Genomic DNA, 14,889 nt, shown 5'->3' with positions numbered 1-14,889 from the left:
AGGGGATAGGAGAAGATCAATGGGGCCAGCCTGAAGGAGAGAAGGGGATAAGATAGGAGAGGCCTCTGTGGGGCACACCTAAGGGAGAGAAGGGGATAGGAGAAGATCAATGGGGCCAGCCTGAGGGAGAGAAGGGGATAAGATAGGAGAGGCCTCTGTGGGGCACACCTAAGGGAGAGAAGGGGATAGGAGAAGATCAATGGGGCCAGCCTGAAGGAGCGAATGGGATAAGATAGGAGAGGCCTCCGTGGGGCTCACCTAAGGGAGAGAAGGGGATAGGAGAAGATCAATGGGGCCAGCCTGAAGGAGCGAAGGGGATAAGATAGGAGAGGCCTCTGTGGGGCACACCTAAGGGAGAGAAGGGGAGAGGCCGATTGTAACTACTCGTTAATGTTCAAGCTTTAGCTGTCAATTTATCAAGCCTGATCACATGGTTCCATAGTGAAGCACGGGCATCCAACCGACTAATACTAAATAATACTTAAATCGGACTTCTAATTCCTCCTGCTTAGGCATTGAAACCCGTAGACCTGTGGGCCCCGAGATCAACGTGTTCCATTCTTCATGCGGTTCCAGAGATGGGTCCATACAGCTGTGGTGCCAGATTTCAGGCTTCTACCCCAAACCATTGGACATTGCCTGGAAGGTGGGCGGACACTCTGGATTGCTGCGTCCATACACTTATCCCGCTTGGCAGAATCCTGGCACATACACTTTCAGTACCGCCAGCGTAGTCAACATCACCCAAGACGACTGGCTGGAAGGAAAAGTTTATTACTGCGAAGTAACCCATGCAGCATCACAAACCACGGTGAAAGGCAGAGCCAAGAAATGTGAAGGTAATCATGATCTTATGCAAATGCTGGTCTGTAGAAGCGAACGTGGTATTAAAATAGGGGGGGAAAGGAGGAGCTAGCCCAACTTTTCATAAGACCTTTGTAGAAATCCATAATATTTTCCAATCAATCTTCATTAATTTAGGGCTTCTTCACCTGCTCAGACAACCATCTTTAGGGAGAGGAAACTCAAAGGTGTTTTTTTTTTTCCAAGAGGCAACTGGATTTTCTGGGGTTTTTTTCTCGGAAGACATTTCGCTTCTCATCCAGGAAGCTTCTTCAGCTCTTCTTCAGCTTCTTGGATGAGAAGCGAAAGGGTCTTCAAAGAAAAAGTGCAGTTGCCTCTTGAAAAAGCACTTTCGGGACAACCATGACCTGGATGACTGAGCATCTCCATAGACCGGAAGTGGACACTTTTTTTACTGGTTCAATTAGAGCCCGTAGTGGCACAGTGGTTAAAATGCAGTATTGCAGGTTTGGTCACTGCTCACTGCCAAGAGTTCGATCTTCAGACTGGCTCGAGTTTTAACTCGAGCAGGGATGCAATTCTACTGGTCCGGATTGGTTCTGGCAAACCGTTAGCGCCGACTATCAGCTGGGAGCGAACAGGTTCGCTCCGACTTTGAAGTGGGCTCTCCCACCCGCTATAAACACCTATATTTCCCTTTCCGAAGAACAGCTGATCAGCGCGGCAGAGTGGATTGCCGCACCTCAGCTGTTTTCCACACCAGCAATAATGCAGAAGGTGAGTTCTCTGTTAACTGTGCATATGTGCAAATAAACTGGTGGAATCCCAACGCTGCCTCTGAGGCCAATAAAAGGAGAACCCAGATTGTTGAGGGCAAGATGCTGACTCTGTAAATCACTTAGAGAGGACCGGCACAGCACTATCAAAATGTACATAAATTTAAGTGCTATTGCTGTTGACTTATATTTCCTCAACTCAAAGGCAGCTCTGGTGTAGATCAACTATACAATAGCAGAGTTGCAAGGGACCTTGGAGGTCTTCTAGTCCAACCCTCTGCCTAGGCAGGAAACTCTATACCGTTTCAGACAGATAGCTATCCAACATCTTCTTAAAGACTTCCAGTGTTGGGGCATTCACAACTTCTGGAGGCAAGCTGTTCCACTGATGAATTGTTCTAACTGTCAGGAAGTTTCTTCCCAGTTCTAAGTTGCTTCTCTCCTGGATTAGTTTCCACCCATTGCTTCTTGTTCTACCCTCAGGTGCCTTGGAGAATAGTTTGACTCCCTCTTCTTTGTGGCAACCCCTGAGATATTGGAAGACTACTATCATGTCTCCTCTAGTCCTTCTTTCTATTAAACTAGACATACCCAGTTCCTGCAACCGTTCTTCATATGTTTTAGTCTCCGGTCCCCTAATCATCTTTGTTTCTCTTCTATGCACTCTTTCTAGAGTCTCCACATCTTTTTTACAAAACTGAATGCCGTATTCCAAGTGTGGCCTTACCAAGGCCTTATAAAGTGGTATTAACACTTCATGTGATCTTGATTCTATCCCTCTGTTGATGCAGCCTAGAACTGTGTTGTCTTTTTTGGCAGCTGCTGCCCACGGCTGGCTCCTATTTAAATGGTTGTCCACTAGGACTCCAGGATCCCTTTCACAGTTACTACTGTTGAGCAAGGTGCCACCTATACTGTCCCTGTGCATTTCGTTTATGTTCCCTAAATGTAGAACCTTACTCTTTTCACCATTGAATTTCATTTTATTAGATAGTGCCTAATGTTCACGTTTGTCAAGATCCTTCTGTATCTTTAGCCGATCTTCTGGAGCTCAGATCAAGAGCCTGTTAGCTGGGGAAGAAATGAGAGTTGACAAGGGAACTGACATTAACTTTTTTATCCTTAGGTGGAAGCGGTTGTCCCTCTGGAGATATTAATGTGTATATTCTGCCCCCAACACCAAAATCCTTGTACTTTGATAGAAATAGCAAAATCAGCTGTGTTGTCAACAATCTGCAAAATGAAGAGGGGTTGGAAATTACCTGGTCTCGGGAGAAGAATGGACAACTGACTTCTGAATCAAAGGAAACGACAGAAGAAGCAAATGGTACCTACACTGTTGTCAGTCGCCTCAACGTCTTCACTCAACAATGGGAATCGGGAGAAACTTTCACCTGTGTGGTGGAACATCCATCCTTTGTCACCCCTGTCACAAAGACAATTTCCAAGACCGGAGGTAAGAAGGAAGCTACATTGTTCCCCCGCAGGGGGACTAACGGACTTGTCTTCATTTGTGCCGAGATATTGTAGGACAAGGATGCAAGCTTGGAGACTTGAAAAGGGGCGGCATCAACAATCCAAATATTGGGTGGATAAGTACAGGTCAGAGGTGGCATTCAGCCGGTTTGGACAGGTACACCTGAACTGGTAGTGGAAATCGCAGGTGGGGCTGCACATTCACCCTGGTTCTATGCCATCTTATTTGGGCACGTTTTCAAATCAGGCAGATGCATGCAAGCCCCGCGTGCAATCATCAACGCGCATGCACAGAAGGTCGAGCATATACATGAATGGTACATGCTCACATTTGTGAACCGGTAGAGAAAGTAAGTGAATACCAAGCCTGATCAGGGTGAGAAATTTCACACTTGGCTTGTGTCTAGTCATACAATGGGCTGAAAACTGTGGTTTAGTGGTATAAATGGCTAAAGAATCATAGTTTAGCAAGAGATGTGAACCATTCATTGCTGCCACTAATTTCTCCTGTATTTCATTGTTGTGTTTCTTTCCTCCAACTTTACCAAGGCAAGACCAAGGCACCCAAGGTCTACGTCTTCCCTCCTCACCGAGATGAGCTCAACCAAGGCACACATGTGACTCTTACCTGCATGATAAATGATTTTTACCCAGACGATGTTGATGTCCAGTGGCTAAAGAATCACAACGCCTTGCCAGAAGACAACTATGAGACTACTCCAGCTACGAAGAATAAGCATGATGACTCCTACTTTGTATTCAGCAAACTTTCTCTCCCCAGGGCTGATTGGGACAAACAATCAGTGTTCAGTTGTATGGTGGTCCATGAAGCCCTCCCCATGAAGTTCACACAGAGGAACATCTCAAAAACCCCGGGTAAAAAATGAACCAGCTGCTCCATTTCAACCCATCCTAGATTTGCCTCTAGCACTGTGAGATCAAACTGTTAATGATTTGTCTGCTCGCTCACTTGGCATCTAGATGAATAAAAGTAAACCCTCTCAGGAATATCTCAGATTCTGTTGTTTTCTCCTTAGAGTTGAGATCTAGAAGGGGGAAGGGAGATAACTTGTCTGAAAAAGAAGAGCTAAGGCTTAAGGCTGGTTTATTGGATTGATTGATTGATTGATTGATTGATTGATTGATTGGATTTCTACAGCCCCCCCATCTCAGCAAATGAAAATGGGTGGGTGACTGTTTTGATAATCCAACAAAATGGAGTTCATCATGTTTCTGTATGAATCCCACTGAAGGACAATTGATTTAGCTGGGTTGGGGGGAGCTACACCAAATTAGCCCCACTGCAGCCCTGTGCTGTGAGAAAAGAATGGAATAGATTCATCTACTCCAACCTGGTGAGCTTCAGGATTCAGTGGAAATTTGAACCCATCACGTATAAGGAGAATGATCCTTTACTGTCTGCTCCATATCCACTTTCCTATATTCTTAAATGCCCTTCTCTGTAGGTTGTCCATTTAGCCCGAGAACCAAGAGTCAACGTTGCCGAAATACATATAATTATAACTATTTACTAAAAAATGTCCCATCATCGGAGTTCCAGCAACGTCCCTTAGCCAACTTTCTCATAACCAAAGTTTCTTCATGGACCAATCAATTGGGGCAAAGCGACAATATTCCGCACACATCTATAATCTACACTTAGCTTCAATAACAAGGATTCATATATAATACCCCAAAAATCCAGAGATTGCTCAAGGGAGAATCTCGAGAAGCTGTTATAATATAAGGATGCTATGATCCTAACTAAAAAATAAATAAATAGAAGCATCACGCTCATGGTCCAATAAGCGAGAGTTCCAAAGGACCAACTATGTCAGGGAATGCCAATTATTTGCCAAATAATTGATATAACACCAGAGGTGATATTCAGCCAGTTCAGACCAGTTCGCCTGAACTAGTAGCAGAAATCGTCTCTATTCTGTCCAATTCAGTCACGCTTTTGAGGCCGGGTGCATGCACAGAAGGTGCACCCACAAACAAAGTCCATGCGCGGAGGGTCAGGCACATGCATGGAAGGGGCACGCACATGGCGAACTGGTGGTAGCAAAATGTGAAACCCCCCACTGAACAAATAATCAGGGAAAATAGATCAGGATGGGCATTCAGCTCTCAAGATTTCCACATTCAGAAATGCGAAGCTACATAGTAGACAAATGATTGTCGAATATCTTCTTAGAACTTTCAGTAATGGAGCATTTACAACTTCGGAAGCAGAGGAGGGATTCATTTATTGTTACTATCAGTTCGCCCACCACCATCACAAAACACGGCAATTTATCTTGCGCTCGCCGCCTACATATACGTATAACCTCAAAAACACATCAGTATAGGGTGGGATTACACCCGGACTGGTGGGCTGACACACCCCATCCACAGGTTTCCACAACCGGTTCGTCCAAACCAGTGCAAATCGGCTGAATGCTGCCTCTGTTCTGGAGGCAAGGCATTCCACTGATTAATTGTTCTCACTGTCAGAAAATTTCTCCTTCTAGATTTCTTCTCTCCTTCTTTACGTTCAACCATTGCTTCTTGTTTTGCCTTCTGGTGCTTTGGGAAATAGATTGACCCGCTCTTCCTTGTGGCAGCCCCTCAAATATTGGAAGACTGCTATCATGTCACCCCTAGTCCTTCTTTTCACTAGACTAGACATAGCCGGTTCCTTCAACCGTTCTTCGTCTCTTAGTCTCAAGTTCCCTAATCAATGCACAGATGAGAAAGAGAGATTCTCCAGCACCCAAGAACAATACAACTGTAGAAATTAAATGCTAAGATCTCTCTCTCTCTCTGTTTGGACATCTATTTGCAAATTGAAATATTAATAATCACATTTCATCATATTTACACATTTAATATTTTTCTGAGATATTTAATTTTTGCACCCTCAGATTCATCAAAATTTCTGACAATTTGTTTTCAATGAAATATAAACACGTTCACTGAAAAAACTATTATATAACACTTTAAAAACCCACAACACTCACTCACTCACTCTCTCTCTCTCTCTCTCTCTCTCTCTCTCTCTTTCTCTCTATACATACATACATACATACATACATACATACATACATGTTGCATCCATAAAAGATGGCTTTCTGCCTGGATGGTCTGCTGGAGTGAGCCGAAAGACAGAAAAAGGAAGTAGTATGCTCCCTCCCATATTTGGGCATACCAGGGGTTGTGACACAATACATACATACATACATAAAAGAAAGGAACTTTATAGACACACTTTTATAGAAATCTGCCGATCCTCATCTGGTGAAGAATGCAGGCATATAATATTTTGATCATGGAAGTTGGCAATTGATGCTAAGCTAAGAATGGGAGAAGTCTCACTTCCATGAAGCAGATCATTACAAACATTACAAAGATGTTATTTTTTTAAAAAAAAATATGACAAATGATAAATGGGTAAAAACAATAGAAAGAAAGAAGCAAGAAATGGACAATACCATTCCACACGAGCAGCTGAGAACACCTATAAATATGCGGAGTTTTTTTTCCGCCTCCGGAAAGAACAAAATAAATGAGAAATTTAAAATATGAAAACAATACCACTCAGTAATAAAATTATAATACAAAATAAAATAATTATAACATATGAATGGCAGATAAATCAGCACATAAATTAGAATAGTAAATAAAATATAAAAAGAGAACTCAATGCGAAGAAGGAAGGCTAATACCATCCAAAGAAATAGAAGGTGTGATTTTACACTCTTGTGTAAATCATATTCATCTTCATCGGTTGATATCTAGGATGCTGGCAGCAATACATATCAACCATCGGTGCCAGTCAATGATATTTCTGACACTTTTTTAAATATTCTGTTGACTGAATATTTAATGAACATAATAATAATAATAACAATAATAATAATAATAATAATAATAACGACAACAACAACAACAACAATAACAATAACAATAACAATAACAATAACAATAACAATAATAATAATAATAATAATAATAATAATAATAATAATAATAATAATAATAATATATCTGTAGAAAATTATTCTCATTTTTGGGAAATAAAGACATAATAGATATAATACTCTCAATCTGACAGAAAAAGTATGGGCCTGAAGTTATTTAAAAGGCAAATAAAACACGTTTGTGGTCCTACAATGGGGATTCCTTTTAAATATCACTAAGGAAAATCATTACGACTAAAACTCAGCCTACAAGTCACCCACGGATCTGACGAGCGATTCCGACATTATCACAAAACCAGAATCTATTCCAAATCATAACCCAGGTCGACTTATTGCGGCGGTCTTAAGTCCACTCATGTCATATATTTTGAAATCCAGATTAAAATAAAATAATAATAAAAGGAATACCACAGCACTCATAGCAATAACACCAGCAATAGCCCTTAAACTTATATACCGCTTCACAGTGCTTTCTACAGCCCTCTCTAAGCAATTTACAGAGTCGTCCCATTGCCCTCAACAATTTTGGATCCTCATTTTACCCACCTCAGAAGGATGGGAGGCTGAGTCAACCTTGAGCCTGGTGAGAATCGAAATTGCCAAATTTCAGGCAGCCGGCAGTCAGCAGAAGTAGCCTGCAGTACTGCATATAACCACTGCACCCCCAAGGCTCATAAGCAAGCATTGGTTTGAATGACCGGTAACAGACAAGTCAATATCTTGAATATGTGCACATAAACTAAAACATGACCGAATCACTAGGAGGAATTATAATCCATTGGGTCAAAGAGATGTTTTTTTTAAAATATAAAAACCCATAATTCTGCAAAGAGAATAACATTTAAAAACTGCAATTCCACCCAGGTGCTGCACAATTATGTTTTGGGTCAATTTGTATGGTCTGATTTATCCAGATGACATTTCCAGTGCTATGCAGAAATACCAGGTGGGGAAGAGAGAGAGAGAGAGAGAGAGAGAGAGAGAGAGAGAGAGAGACAGAGAGAGAGACAGAGAGACAGAGAGACAGAGAGAGAGACAGAGAGATATCTTGAATGTGTGCTCATAAACTAAACCATGACAGAATCGCTGGGAGGAATTATAATCCATTGGGTCAAAGAGATTTATTCTTCAATATAAAGACCCATAATTCTGCAAAGAGAATAACATTTAAAAACTGCAATTCTATCCAGATGCCTCATAGTGGTGGTTTAGGTAAACTTGTATGGTCTGATTTATCCAGATGATATTTCCAGTGCTATGCAGAAGTACGAGGTGGGGAAGAGAGAGAGAGAGACAAACAGACAGAGAGAGACAGAGACAGAGACAGAGAGACAGAGGGAGAGATATAGAGACAGAGAGAGAGAGAGAGAGAGAGACAGAGGGAGAGATAGAGAGACAGAGAGAGACAGAGACAGAGGGAGAGATAGAGAGACAGAGAGAGAGAGAGAGAGAGACAGAGAGACAGAGGGAGAGATAGAGAGACAGAGAGAGGGGGAGGGAGGGAAGGAGGGAGAGAGAGATGGATCAATGGAAATTTTATGTTGATGAACCATAAGGCAAATGACATCTTTTCTATTTTTCCTTTCCCAGTGATATTTGTGGCTTTGGAGAACGACTACAGCTTGGAGAAAGAGGAAGAACTGGTGAATATGTGGACCATCCTTTTTATTTTCTTCATCCTCTTCCTCTTCAGTGTGTCCTATAGTGCCACAATAACCATGTTCAAAGTAAGTGGGGAGGGAAGAGAACTTTCTCAATGAGTAGCAGGAAGAAAGGGGATGTCTCTTTTCAATAGCATGTAGATGTTGTTTATTTCTATGTGTCCGTTGATGGCTGATTTGGCAGAGAGCCAGACCAAGAAACAGACCAAGGCAAAATGGAGGATCGGACTCTCACGATCAGGAGGATAATATTCTTCCTAGCCAATATTTAAGATGAACACGTGCTATGAAGTTCAAGATCCTATTATGGCCATCTCCATGTTGTTGGAGAAGCTGCAGCCATCAAAAGAGAGCACCAGAAAAGAAAGGCTGTTAATCTGATTGATCTCTATGATCCTTATGTTCTTCATGTTGTTTATTACAATAGCATGAGGGTGGAGTGTGGTTTTCATGCATCTACCCTTGCTTGTGTTCTGTCCTCGGCTTCCCAAGATCATGAAGCAGACTCCTCGTCCCGATAAAACCTCTTTTCTTTAGGTTAAAGGGAATTCCTCTCCAGCAAAGTCCCCGCAAACAGTCTTTCCTGACTGCTCACAACTACAGACCTTCATCAGGCTTAGAATGTGGCCAGGCCAATATCTTCCAAACGCCACGCTGTAGCAGCCATTACTTGGCAAGAAGTCAGGAACAGATCTTCACCCAAATGAATTGAACTAACTGTCTCCTGCAAACTCCCCTCCCCTTTGCTCCTCTTTATTCCCTATGGGAGGGACCATTCACCGTCCATCTGTGGCTTTACTCCCGAGTCGGCCCTTGTTCCTTCATTGCAATATAATTAGTAAAATTATTCCCCCATGTACTTAGGAATGTTCTCTTTTTCAACACCTCAGGGAACTTTAGAAGTGTTTTGAAAGCAGTGCCCAGTAAGGGAAATCTATACAGCCTAAGCACCGGTTGTATTCTTTCTCTTTCCTCGCACGTTCTCTTAAGAATAAAAATAAAAAATGAGATGAAGTGAAGGAAATAATTGGTCAAGTCCAGGGGTGGGATTCCAAAGTTTTAGCAACCAGTTCTCTACCTGGTTTATGGGTGGGTGTGGCCATGGTGGGCAAGGCCTACTCGGTCTCCTACAACATGGCGGGGGCAGGGGTTACCCTCCCCAGGCTTCGGAGGTTTTCCTTGAGCCTCCAGAGGGCAAAAATGGATTCCTCCAGGCTCCGGAGGCCTTCCGGAGGCTGTTTCTGGACTTCCAGAACTCCTGGGAGGCCCGTTTTTCATCCTCCCATAGCTTCCATGCAGGACCTGCACTTACCTGGCATCCAAAATGGGCCATGCGGAGACTCCTGGGAGGGGAGGGGTGGGTAGGGCCAGCCAGTCCTTGCAACTACCGTTTCGGCAAACCAGGTGTAAAATTAGCATCTGGGTCACTCGAACTGGCTGAATCCCACCCCTGGTCAAGCCAAGAAGAATAAAATAAAAAACTTTGGAGAATAGACGTTGAGCAGGGGGGAATGAAATAATGTAACTTTTTCTCCTATTGGTTGCAAAAAAGGGGGAAGGAAAGAAGTATTAGTAACAAACATAAACAATTCTTTGTGAAGGAATGTGTCAATTATTCTTCTCCACCAACTTCCAACCCATCATTATTTTTTTTTGTTCTCACTGTTTCCCACCAGGTAAAATGGTTTCTTTCAACAATGACGCCACTGAAGAAGAAATCAACTTCCCCTAGTTACAAGAACATGATCCAGTAGGAGACCAATGGGAAGATTTGGTTGGGTCTACGACTCCACCTTCAACGTAAAGGACCTGGAGACTCTCTCTGTCCTGGACTATCCGAGACCAATTTGTGGATCCACGCAGACGGAGCAGACCTTGCTGGAATCTGGAAGAAAAAATATATTCTTGTAAATCATGTGTCATCAAATTAATTCCATCGAACTAAACTTATGGACACATATTAAATTGTTTCCTCAAGAGCAGACACATCTCCAATCAAGATAGGCATGATATATGTATAATGGATGCCTACCGAAAGCCAACCTGGCTTAGCGTCTGAAGAGTTCGTCCCAATGTCTTTGCCTTTCATTGAAAGAAATAGAATTATTCCTATTTCACTGAGAGAAATAGAATTATTCCTGTAAAGAAAAGAGCCATAGTGACTCCATATTTAAACTTTGCATAACCTAAACTAACCATCTGAGAGCCAACCCCTGGTCTAAACAGTCTAACATTGGCAGGAAAGAAGCTGTCATGTTGGGAATGATAGTTTTCTTGTGAAGAAATGTGGTAAGGGTATTTCCAGGGGGATTTCTGGTGCGGGAAATTCTTGCAGAATAGTCAAAAACTGATATAACGTCAGATAGCCAATGATAAGTAGGAGTGTTGAATTGTTTTACTACTTTGTTGAAACTGTATTTAAAGCATGTATTCAGACTTATACAGTGCTCTTCCCTATGGAGGGAACCCTTTTGCAAAAGATCTTTAACATTATCTCCATCTTTATTTGAAATAAATATGCTTTTTATTGTTCATGGTGTCCTGATTTTTATCTGGGAGGTTTTTCTTATCTCACATTCATCCTGTTGTTACAGATATTCCTGGGGATGCCCAGTTCGGCTCCTTTAATGTCCCCAGTAGGAGCTGGAGGGATGGTCGGGACCTCAATCCCACCCAATGGCAGCTCTCGGGTCTCAAACGTGGGCTTGCTCACCTCCTGACCACTGTTCCAACCACTCGAGCCACTGTGTTCCTGGTGCAGTAGCTAAAGTATCAGATAAAAAACCAAGAGACCATTAGTTCAAGTCCTGCTTTAGGATAAGAAGCCAGGCGGGTTAGCTTGGGCCAGACAGATTCTCCCCACCCTAGGAAGCAGGCAACGGCAAAGATCTTCTGAAGTTGCCAAGAAAACCAGAGATGTGTCTGTTATTATGCTGTTGTAATATAATTGGCTTACTTTGTTGTACTTTGTTGTTGCTATTATTCTGTTAGGAAATAAATGCACAAATAAAAACAAATGTGCACTCTTTATGAGTAAGGTTATCTTACTCTTTTCTCTTTCAGATCTTTGCAAACATTAATGCTGTTCAAACTTTGGAGTGGTGGGTTGCTTTTCTAAACTGCCTCCTGAGAAGTCACTCCTCTCTCTCTCTCTCTCTCTCTCTCTCTCTCTCTCTCTCTCTCTCTCTCTCTCTCCCCCTCTCCCTCTGTCTCTCTCTCTCCCTCTCTCTCCCTCTCTCTCTCTCTCCCTCCCTCTCTCTCCCTCTCTCTCCCTCCCTCTCTCTCCCTCTCTCTCTCTATCTCTCTCCCTCTCTGTGTATCTCTCTGTCTTTCTCTCTCCCTCTCTCTCCCTCTCTCTCCCTCTCCCCCTCTCACTCCCTTTCTTTCTCCCTCTCCATGTCAGGGGTTCAACTCTGTTATAACTTTAAATGGTTGCTAAATGAGTGGTCGTACGTTGAGGACTACCTGCAATCCGGTTTTAGAAAATGACTGGGTTTCCACACAGGAGAGAAAGGTTTATTGAAAATTGGATTGCTTTTCATATTTGCTCTGCAGGGAAGGAGGGAAAAAAGACTGGGAACAATTATACTCCCTTCCAGACCCGCACTGGCTCTGGAATTTAGAGGGATATCCAATTTTATTCAAGATATCCTTGTTTTGCTGGAAGACTAAAGCAAGAGAGGAGCTAGTCGCAAGACGCACAATACCCAGTGGGATAGATCACCCTCCCCTGATGCCTGAGAGATAAAGAACAAAAGACCCAAATGAGAAAATATATATGTGTGTGGAATTAAAGGAACATCTCCAGAAGAGGTATTCAGCCAGTTCAGACTGCTTCGCCCGAATCGGTAGCGGAAATCGTGGGTGGGGGCCACCCACCTGCCCTGCAGTGGTGGGTTCCGGATCCAGTTGCAACCAGTACAGTGCAACAGGGCCGGTTGTCCACCATATACATGCACGCAACATGCTTACTGCCTGCAACGCTCCAGGACGCTCCAGCTACTTGGCGGAGCATCGCACAGGCGCCGTGTGCTCCGTGTGCGTAAGCCACAATCGGCTCAAATACAGATAAGGATGGCGGGAGGATGGGCCTTCCGGGGCACCGTACTAGAAGGGTACCTGGTGCTCCCAGCAGGCACCAGTACACCCATACCGAAGCATACCGGTCGTATCCCACCACTGCTGCCCTGGCTCTATGCTATCCTATTTATATATATATGCATGCTGGTTTTGTTGTATTCGGGTCTTTTCCCGTGTAAGGTTGAGATTGTCTTTGCAACGTTTCGGCAGGATCTCACCTGCCATCTTCAAGCATGGGCTTAAAATGGGAACGGAGCTGCCATCTTTCTGTAAGTCTTGGTGGGAGGGGATGGGGTGCTGGCTTTGTTTCAGTAAGTGGAATGATTGGTTGTGTGGTTGTATCATGATTGGTAGATTGGTGCTGATTGGTGCAGGCTGTGTGTGCATTGTTGTTTTGTGTTGAAACGGCTTGGGTGGTGGGTGGTGTTCGTTTATTGGCTAGGGCTGGTTTCCAGATGTTTGGTAGGCGAGAGGTATCATCACGTTTGTTCATGTTGTGGGGGTGTTTCTCTATTTCGATGGCTTCCATGATTATTCTCTTGTGAATAATAGAGAAACACCCCCACAACATGAACAAACGTGATGATACCTCCCGCCTACCAAACATATAATATTATATATATATATATATATATATATATATATATATATATATATATATATATATATATATATATATATATATATATATATATATAATTAATTTTTGAATAAACACAAACAAACAAGACACAACAAACACCATAAAAACATCTTCCATTACAAATTGTAAAAAGTGTGTCAATTGGTTACAAAGAACTTTCGTGCATCCCTTCCACCGCCATCACCTATGATTCATATCAAGTTATCTATTTTACATCACCTATATTTATATATATCGCTATCATCATACCTCATCTTTCATATGACTATAGTTGTTTTAACGTCCCTTTATAACAAACATTCCAAAATTTAAAACAAAACCACATAATGGCATTCCATTACCTATTTTCAATATCATCCAACAACATTATATCTTTACAACACATTCAAAATAAAAATTAATTATGTTTGATAACAAAAATTTTCTACCTCTTTTCTTAATCACTGTTTATAATTTATATCCAATTTCCCTTTTATCATGTCGATACAAATATTACATTATTATCATTATCAGTCATTTATTTAACAATCGTTGGACTAAGTTAATCTGACTTTTTCTCCTTTTTTCACCATTTAAAATTTATACCAAATTTCCTCTTATCAAGCCAATACATATGTGTACATTGTTATCATTATCAATTATTTATCTAACTTTATCCATTATCACTTCATTTTTAACATAATGCTCTAATGTTAACTAACTTTAACTAGTGTTTTGTTATTAGTGTTCATATCTCAACCAGTGTCTTTCCAGGAATAGTGTAGTCCTATTTCTTTTGCCATTTGTGGAATTAGTCTTCTGGCTATTCCCTTCATCAAATTTGTGAGGACTTCTCTTCGCAACTTGCTGCTCGTTACATATCTTGTAAAATCTCGACACCCTCCATCAGTAGTGCTTTCGTCAGAAACAGACTGGAGACACATATAACTGAAACTGTATAGGGTCTCCTGCTTGATCAGGGGCTTGGACTACATGACCTCTCAGGCCCATTCCAACTCTATTTTTCTTTATTCTGATATAAAACATTTGTCAGCTCACTGATTGCCATTCTTCTTTATGGCCTGTAAAAATTGGATAGGAGAATTTTGACTAGTTGGACTATATGTCCTCCAAGCTCCCTTCAAATTCTGTTCTATTCCATTCTATTGTCCCAAAGATGCTTTTTCAAGAGGCAACTGGACTTTCTGCTTTTCCTTTGAAGATGTTTTGCAAGACAACTTCAAAGAAAAACCAGAAAGTCCACTTGCCTCTTGAAAATGTACCTTGGGGCAACCATGACTTGCTCTGTTCTGTTCTGTTCTATTCCATTCCATTCCATTTCTTGTCATATTCTATCGTATTCTGTTCTGTTCTGTTATTCTATTGTTATTCTATTCTATTGTTATTCAATTGTTATTCTAGTCTATTGTTATTCTAGTCTATTGTTATTCTATTTTCTATTCATCCTCTTGGACAAAGTTGCAAAATTGACTAGGTAATGGGGTTTT

At 41.8% G+C, this 14,889-nt stretch overlaps 1 gene segment (V, D, J or C); it reads left to right on the top strand.

Moving 5' to 3' along the window:
- Positions 1 to 4,064, top strand: part of LOC309381622 (Ig gamma chain C region-like) — a 110,030-nt gene extending 105,966 nt beyond the window's left edge. Inside the window, exons 3-5 of the C gene segment in view lie at positions 513 to 839; positions 2,707 to 3,036; positions 3,606 to 4,064.
- Positions 4,065 to 14,889: the final 10,825 nt, after the last annotated feature.

This window comes from Natrix helvetica (assembly GCF_964273705.1).
Source record: "Natrix helvetica genome assembly, chromosome: Z".
In the NCBI taxonomy this organism is placed as follows: Eukaryota; Metazoa; Chordata; class Lepidosauria; order Squamata; family Natricidae; genus Natrix; species Natrix helvetica.
The sequence above is the reverse complement of the archived record's forward strand: the minus strand, read 5'-3'. Positions and strand labels throughout refer to the sequence as shown.